Source organism: Ixodes scapularis, unplaced genomic scaffold (genome assembly GCF_016920785.2).
Source record: "Ixodes scapularis isolate PalLabHiFi unplaced genomic scaffold, ASM1692078v2 PGA_scaffold7__128_contigs__length_106722199, whole genome shotgun sequence".
In the NCBI taxonomy this organism is placed as follows: domain Eukaryota; kingdom Metazoa; phylum Arthropoda; class Arachnida; order Ixodida; family Ixodidae; genus Ixodes; species Ixodes scapularis.
Genome location: NW_024609882.1, coordinates 29,764,526 through 29,771,657, shown reverse-complemented (window position 1 = coordinate 29,771,657; position 7,132 = coordinate 29,764,526). Strand labels below are relative to the sequence as shown.

The 7,132-nt window shown below is 44.8% G+C and overlaps 1 non-coding gene across 1 annotated transcript; it reads right to left on the bottom strand.

Annotated features, from left to right (window-relative positions):
* Positions 1 to 6,634: 6,634 nt before the first annotated feature.
* Positions 6,635 to 6,716, bottom strand: Trnay-aua. The gene has a single exon. It is a non-coding gene; the product is annotated as a tRNA-Tyr (tRNA).
* Between the last annotated feature and the right edge of the window lie 416 nt (positions 6,717 to 7,132).

Below are 7,132 nucleotides of genomic sequence, written 5' to 3'. Positions count from 1 at the left end.
CGATAGATGAACTAAATAATGTAGGCGTGTTGCTGATAGAAGCTGCTCTAATTTCTTTCCAGCTTAACAGACAGACCTGAAATTTTGTTATGCACCCTCTAGCATGACCACCAGCCTATCCTGTAAATTTTATTAATTTTAAGCCAACGGTTTAAAAGCTGACCCTCACCTAACGCAAGCCGCGGACTACGTGTACTTTTTCCACTTGCAGATACTTTTTTTTTTACTTTTGTAGAGATGCGGTTCTTTTACAAAAAAAATAGGCACATAAATATTTACGTCATTTTGAAAATGCCAATCGTAATATACTGATAGAGACAAAAAAAAAATAGCTGCATGTTTGGTCATCCTGCCAAAGGCATTTAGATGCGATAGTTTTATAGGGTGGACACCGCTGTTAGTTTGGGCAGTGCCTAGGGCTGGATGACCCTTAGTTTTGCAGTGCATCGGGTGGGTGGTGCTCTTAGCTCAGGTGGTGCCTAAGCCAGGGTGCTGAATGGAAACTGATTATATCACATCATTGTCTCTTTGTGACGCTTCACGCTCTTCCTATCAGCACCATTCGAATGCTAAAAAATGTGCACTGAATGTTCTAGGTAATAAAGAGAAAATAAGTGCGCTTTCCTGCCCTTTCAACACCTCCTCGTTCCGAGCGCTCTGCTTACACCACCTGTTTCTGCTCCTTTCTCTTTCTGGCCTTTTCCACCCCTATGCGCTCCGCACGCGGTTTTTCACTCCACCTACCTCTGATGCTCTCGTACCTGAGTGCTGGGCCCCTAGCTGAATCATCAGCGCAATCGACTACCTCGCTGGTGAACGGAAAGTTTCGCTAAATTTCTCTTTCCCACTAAATGTGGCGATAATTTTCGCGCTCAATTTAGCGGGAAAATTTAGCAAAAAGTTTCCCGCTAACTTTAGCGGAGAAGATGTGGCGTCACATAATGCAACGCGCGCGGTTACGCCGACGCCGTTAAACCTGGAAACGGGCAGCTAAGGGCTGCGATCTAAAAGATGCGACAAATTCCATGCAAAATTTGTTACTCGTAAAGCGTTCCAATATAGTTCCCGAACGTTACAGAGCCCCACGCCTCCTCTCACGGCGCTCTTCGAAAGATAACTTAACTCGTGGCATATGAACTTGATACCAGCTCCTGGAAAGAAACTACTGGCGCTAGTTGTTTTTTTTAATTTTTTTTCTGCTCCTCCTCGTCTACCTCGATTGTCACGTGACCTCTATCATCAGCCAATCAACATCGACGTTTGTGGTTTCACATTTATCTCGGCTTCACTTTTGGGCTTAACGAAACCTGAACTCCCGCCTGACTATACAGAATATTTCACGTTAAAGACCGACGACAAGTTCGCGCTCTCAACTTATCCCCCGCTTCATCCTCTCCTCTTCCCCTACCCTGTCCACTATTGCCTGTTTCCTCCACCCCCATGTTGAGTAGGATCTTCTTCCTCGTAGAATTCCGAGTCCGGTCGTCGGCCTTTAATGCGTTCTGCCGATTCACCCCTGTAAAGCGTGCTTTGCCTGCTGGGCTTTGGTGTATGTGGAGGAAGCCTACCTTAAAAACCGTAATATTATTTGAAAGACGCGTGGTTCAAGTTCCTATATAGTTATGTCGTAATTTTGTTTTGTTTTCATTTTTACAGCCGAGGCTGTATACCTCTACCAACCAAGGAAACTTTCGTCTCGTTGGCGTTGTAAGCAAAAAACTCCCGACGAACAATTGAAGGCCAAACAAGATATCTCCCTTGAAGTCAGGCTTACAGCATACAGCTTAGTGTCCGTTTCAATAAAGAAAACCTCAAAACACGCATCAAAACCATATGAAGGATGATAAGGCGCGTGTGAACAATAGGAACACCCTCTCACGCGTTCCGGTAAAGATTAGGTTTGCAGCTGCTGCGAAAGGGGTTGACGCCATTCGAAGCCCTCGTGTGAAGTGCAAACCGCATAATGGATGATAACGGCGCCTGCGAACAATGCGAAGCTCCTTCCTTCTCCCCTTCTGTGTTTTCGTGTCGGCGTTCTCGCGGAAAAAAAGACTTCAAAAGATTGGAGCGAAACGTACAAGCACCACACATACACCATGCAGCACAACATTCGTTTCAATAAAGAATAAGCACAAAATAAGCATCCTAACCATATAATGAATGATAAGGAGCTCCTGAAAACAATGCGAAGCACATAGCGCTCACCGCATACGTTCCCGGTGAGGATTACTGTTGCCCAAGCTGCCGCGGTGACGGCAGCTTGCGACGTGGGGAGTGACGTCACTAGCCTTTCATATATAAAAGAAGAACCCGCCTATACCCCGTTTCACCTTACGTCCGGACGCAGCGGATGCTACGAGCCATCTTAGCCAATCCCGTTCTGTAGACGTGGTCATAATACGCTTTCCGCGCGTCGCTGTGCCTCCTCTCTAAGGTCACGTGACACTCATACGGCCTCCGATTGGCTCCTATGGCTTGTAACATCCGCTGCGCTTAAACGTAAGATGAAACGCAGTATAGCAACCGATTCCATTGTTGCTGCAGCACCACGACAGTAGGCCACGCATAGCTAGGACTCCTGAGGAGCAGCGTGAATACTAGGAGTGGCAAAGGCAAAAGAGACGGCAATACGGCCAACGGCGGCGTGCTGCAACCGGCGGCGGCATTTCGTATAGTTCAGTAGGCAATCGTTGCAGGTGATACCACAGCTTCGCTGTCCAATCACCTTCACAGCGTGGATTGGAGCCCCAACTTTTTTTGTTATTTGATTTATATACCTGCATAAAGTACTAAGTAGATAATACTGGAGACGCGTGGGAAAAGCTAAACATGCCATCATATTAGGTATATTCTGACGAGTCGGAATATACCTAATGAGATAATCTATCAAAACCTCAATTGCAACGCGATAGAAAAAAAACATTTGATTTTCAACAGAGACTCAAATCTGTGTATCTAGACTTCGAAATGAAATGTATTAGAAATTATACTCCTAACATGGGTTTCTAGGTATAGAGCTCTAAGAGGGAAAACGGCAATAGATTGCATGACATGTGGTCCAGATGTAACCGCTGTTTTGAGGGAGGGGGAAAGTGAGTGGAAATGTCACTTGTATGTATGCCTGTATACGGATGCAGGGTTCAGAAAATGCCTGCGTAAAACCGCGGGAAGGAGTATTAACTAGTTTAATAAAAATGCGAACTTCGAGTATATGGTACACTGCCTTCGTGTCCATGGGGGACCTAGTACTGCCTTTGTGTCCACGGGAGTACTGGTAACCTATAAAGAAAAAAATGCACAGTTACACATTGATCTGCTTATCTCAGCTTCAATGTCCGAGCAAGGTATCGTGTTCACAGTGCAGCACTACCTCAGCGCTGAATCAGTATTACAAACCGGGATATCAGTCCTTTGTATGAAAGGACGCAGCTCAGAACACACGATACAAGCCATGGAAGTATCAGTGACTCGCTGCCTTAACAGGGCTCAGTTAGCGCTGCACTGTATGTGTGAACCAGCCTTAAATGCGGAAAGTAACATTTGAAATTTATACATTTTTTCTCACCCAGGCACATAATTTACACACTACCTTGATAGTTTAATGAGTGGCACTAATGCCATTGTCAGGGGCACCATGGTGCAAAAGCATATTTTGCCCCCGAGTCTGTGAGAATCAATCTCTCACTGTTTTCGCCGCTGCATTCCAGTCTTTTATTTTGGCTTTTGACAAGGTCTACCAAAGATAAGCGAGCAGATGTTGTCGCTTATGGAGTTTTGTCAAATTTGAACATAGACAAGTTATGACTTATAAGCATCTCTAAGAATTAATATGGCAATTTGGGCAAATTGGTTCTTGATCATAGACAAGCGCCACAAAAACACATGGACAATAACTGGTGGTAAACACTGGCGCCAGTGTTTTATGTCCGCTTTTTGTCCCTGTGTTTTTTTTTCCTGTGTTTATTTACTATCTTGAAGAAGTTTTTAATCACAACGGACAGGAAGGAAATGGTAATAGAGTTCTATGGGGATCATAAAGCCATGCTCCGGACGGGTGTGTGTCAACTGCAGCTTTCACAATCGATGCAATACACGAAGTTTGAATTATTGGGAGGATTGAGACATCAGAGGACGAATCCAAATAGCAAACTTACGATAATAAATTGCGTATGCCAAAACACAAGAAATCCGTATTAACAAAACATAATTGTCGAAACTTTTGTTTGACTTACAACGAAATATTACGACATCATCCAGTGTCTTACAAACTTAGAGAAAACATGGCCGCACGTCACTTCGCTATTTCACCGCGACCAGCAATGAAGTTAGAAGAGTGGGCAAGAGGCATGTGTTTTGCGCACTGTTCACATGCATCCCTACTTGAAGCAGCACAAGGACAACGCTAAATTACACACGGAGGATTCAGCCGATGAGTTTGCCGAGATGTCCATTCTGCCGGTTAGAGCTAACGAGGTGCAGGACTGCGATCAACGGCGAGACGCGCCAATGAATCAGCGAAAGAAAATGTCCAAACAAATCTTCACTGCACTGAAATGGATCTTTCACCTATGAATGGCGTGAACCTGATTTGGTGATTACTAGTGCTCTATCGTAGTTCAGTTGTGATTCCCGAAGTAATGGGCAGCTGTGCGACTCTACCACACGAAAAGGCATATTCCTGACTGAATGTGCATTTTTTATGCAAAAGTATTATATGTCCATAAAGCGGAAAATCCGGCGTCCGGCGGCGTTAACCGAGTGGTACCAAACGCCAACAGAGAAATAAAGGAAGAATAAAATGTGCTTCCACGGCTGAGATTCGAACCCGGTGCTGCTGTGTGAGAGCCTGGCATGCAAGCTGCTGTGATACCTCAGCCGCTTTGGAATGCGGCATTACTCTCCCCTCAAGAAGAAGCTTGTCCCATTACGGCAGAAGACGGCGTCAGCCTTGATGCGCCCGAAAGATGGTCATAAAAATATGTCCTCGGTTCGATGACATCACACGTCACGTGACGACATGACGTACCATGATGTGTGACGCCATATGATGTAACGGAAAAAAAATATTACAGGGGCACTTAGATATTCTTACAGGAATTGAATGCGAAAGCATTGCCATTCCTAACAATAGAGAAAAAAAAGGAAGGGTCGTTAGAAATGGCAATGCTTTCGCATTCAATCTACGTGGGGATACTTAAGTGCCCCTGTATTTTGTGTGTTGAGTAGTGCTCAAATAAACGCCGTACAGTGCGGTATATCCACGATTATGTTGCTGCTAGTCATGAGGCTTAATGTTTTGCACCAACAATACCGTAGAGTTTTTCCTCGCTTGCGACAGAGCGCCAATGCGCTCCGAACTTGCTAGAAATTTCTTCATATGTGACCGCTATCTTCTGGAAGCCTATGGCGACTTGCCACTCACGTTTGGCCAAAGGACAGTGAAAATATCAGATGTGAAAACAAAAATAACAAGTATTAAAGAAATCAAGATCGGGATCATAGCATTAGCTTTCCAATGTGGCAAGACTCGCACAGTATTTCTGTTGCTCGCCGTTTATAAGACAGGAGTCGACTTCGTTCGGTCTGATCTTGAAAACAAAGTTTGGTGCGATTAATTTCGTAGCAGAATTCCCGTGCTTTCCCGTTCGTAGGGTGATTTTCTCGGTTCAAAATATGATGCAGAGCCCTTCCCATAAAAATGCATGGGTGCCCGCTAGGACTCTTCGAAATGATTAAATTAACCGAGGTCGCGCTATACTCTGCTGCAACTCTAAAATAGCAGAAGCCCCTCCCACAAATCCCTTCAATCTTTTTACTAAGTGAACACTAGAGAGGAGGAGAGCCGAGAGGACACCGCCAATCATGGCGAACAAAGGGAATTGTGGGAGGGGCTCCTGCTCTTCTATAGTTGCAACGGATTATAACAAACGTTTACGGTACCATGAAACAAAAAGACCAAGCGTACAGAGGAATTTGCAGGACTCAAGTGTAGCAAGGACAGAATAGAAAAAACTACAGCTGCAATATTTACCCCTTAAATTTCCCTCGACAGCACAGCAGAGACGACATGCTGGTCGTCAGCGCCTGGTGGGCCACCCCCTTGTACTGGGAGCACATGTAGTCTGAAACGAACAACAAACAAAAAATTAAATGTATGGACAATCTGCACATGCTGTTATTTCGCTTCATCGGCCGCTTGAAAGAAAGCAAGCATGCACACCGTTGTCCAGTCATGTCAAGCGCTAGCCGAAACTTCCTCCCGTCTGGATTAAGATATTGCTTGCGCTATAAAAACTCAATTACACACTACCCAGCTGGCACGCAGGAATTTCGAACATTGAAAAAAACTAGCTCATAAAACTTCAATGTGAGAGCTAAACCTTGTGGACGCTACACAAAAGTAAGTTCAGTCTGAACCTCGGTGCACTGCAAGGCTGCTTTACCTCAACCAGTTCGGACCATCTGCAGTTTCATTATTTTCAAGGTATTATGCCTGAAAATTAATGTGACAAATTAACTGGGTTAAAAATTTTCAATCGACACCCGGCCCAAATATTTAGGATGTATACTAGTGGGTTAATTTATAACTTACCACACATATTTTCGAAAAAGAAAGAAGAAAAAGAACTGTTTGCGCAGTCGACAGGATCCGAACCTGTGCGGGGAGACCCCACTGGATCTATAGTCCATCGCCTTAACCACTCGGCCACGACTGCAAGATGAGTAGGGGGCTCTGAGATGTGGTAGTAACTCAAGAGCTGAGGTTTCTGTCATGGATGAAACGTTGCGTGTAGCCGCTCAACTTCTATACAGGAGAGGGCGCTGTGGTCACATGCATATTTAATCGAGTTAAGCTTTGCATGCATTGGCGCAACGTTTATAGACGAGAGGGTGCTGCGGTCAAATGCTCAAATGCGTATATAACCACCGTTCCATACCACATATTCTCTTTCTGCCATGGACCATTGACTTAAGCGTTGGAGATACGTTCCCACGTCTTCTAGCGGACCAAAGCTGATCTGCTAGAAGAACCACTATCTCTGCATTTCACCGACCATAAAACAGTAATAATGAAGTCGAAACGCAACCCGGAACTCAGCACTACCTATGAGCAATAAAATCAGTATCATCA